The sequence below is a fragment of the Meleagris gallopavo genome, chromosome 2 (genome assembly GCF_000146605.3).
Source record: "Meleagris gallopavo isolate NT-WF06-2002-E0010 breed Aviagen turkey brand Nicholas breeding stock chromosome 2, Turkey_5.1, whole genome shotgun sequence".
In the NCBI taxonomy this organism is placed as follows: domain Eukaryota; kingdom Metazoa; phylum Chordata; class Aves; order Galliformes; family Phasianidae; genus Meleagris; species Meleagris gallopavo.
Genome location: NC_015012.2, coordinates 70068739 through 70070593, shown reverse-complemented (window position 1 = coordinate 70070593; position 1855 = coordinate 70068739).

Genomic DNA, 1855 nt, shown 5'->3' with positions numbered 1-1855 from the left:
AGAGGGGGGAGGTGGGGCAAAAAAAGGGAAAAAAAGGAAAAAGTATCGAGTGTCCGCTATCACCATACCTGGGGGCATTTAGAGCAGCGCTGCTACATGCAGCTGCAGACCAGCGCCAGGCCCGGCTCTGCCATCCCCAGAGCTCGCTCCGGGCCGGTCCCAGAGGTTCTACGGCGCTGAATAAAACACCGACGGTGCCCCGATGGGTAGGAACTGGCCCGGGCCGCGGGGTGCTCGGGGGGCACCTTTGGGCTCTTTCCGCCCCGGGTCGGGAGAAGTGACGGCGGCGACGCTGTGTTCCAGGTGCGGATGGTGAGAGGGGAGTTGGTGGATGAAGCCGGCAGCTCCGCTTTGGAGTGGATAGGGTTAATCCGGGCCGCCCGCAACGCCCAGGAGCAGACCCTGGAGGCCGTCGCGGACCTGCCGGGAGGACAGGTACACCCCGCCCGTCTCTCGCCGCTCCCCGCGCCGCCCCCGCGGCTCTCTGACCGAGTGCCCCTTCTGCCCTCACGCAGATCTTCTATCGGGCGCTGCGCGACGTGCAGCCCGGCGAGGAGCTCACCGTGTGGTACTCCAACCCCTTGGCGCAGTGGTTCGACATCCCGCTCACCGCCACCCCCACGCACGACGAGAAAGGTACGGGACGCGTTGCCGGGTCCCCACGTGGACCACGGGTGGTGGGTGAGTGTGAGGTAACCTCCCCGGAGCAGCATCTCGGCACGGGGACTTCTAACCTCCCCGTACGAACCCCAGTTGCCGATTTCCGAAGGGCGATCCGAGGTAGCGTACGGTAGGGCCCCACCTCTCGGGGCGCTCCTGCAGCGGCACAATGTAATATCGCTGGGTGCGCGGTGGGGCTGTAGGAGACAGCTTTGCGGCCAAGTGCCTTTGGGGGGGGGGGAGGTGTATGTAGAAATATCGCTTCCTCCTCGCGTGTGCCCCGGCCGGAGCCTCGCACACGCGTGTCGGGGTGTAACGTGGGCAGAACCGCGGTCAGTGAGGACATGGATGCATTCGGTGGAGCTCAAACCGGCCCTAAATGGCCCTGAGACGCCCGAGGATGTCGGGAATGGGAGGATATCGACCCTGGACCGCTCGCTTCAATGGGCAAACCGATTCTCAGCTGGAATTGTACTCCTCACCTTTACGCTGCGAAGAATCAGTGACAACGCGGTAATGCACGAAATGAAGGGAAAGAAGTTGGAAAACTTCAGCGTCCGCCCGAGCCTCGCCCGACGAGACCACGGACGCTCCGGAACCTCTGGAACTGACGCTGGGAAAACGCCTGCCGTCGAACACGCTCAGGAACTCTCGCATCGCTCCTTGTGCCGAGGCGGTACCCGGAGAGGCAGCCCCGGCTCTGCACCCCCCACTGACAGCAGCGAGACCGCCCCTCCCCACGCGCCCCATCGCATCTTCACGTCGGAGCCGACCCCACGGCCCCACCGTTCCCAGCCCGATTGGTGCGGGGCCGGAATTCGAATGCTGAAACTCTTATGCTAAGAATGGAAAACTGGGGAAAAAAGAAAAAGAAGAGAAATACAACCAAAAAACAGAGTGGAAGTCATTTTAGTTTCAATATTTTCGAAAGCTTGAACAAACAAAACTCAATCGAATTGATCTTAACGTTATGTGATAGAGCCGATTTTCTTTCTTTTTCGATATACTTTTTTATTTTTATTTTTATTTTTGTTTTTTTATCTCCTTCCCGCTCTGGCTGGAACAGCCGTGCCCGCAACCACACCGCCGAGAAGCGCAGAACCAACAGTGCGCGTTGGGAGCGGGCGACGGTTCCGTCCGGAACTGGGCACGGCGTTGTCCGAGAGCTGCGCCGCTCCGCGTCCGCCCCGACGCC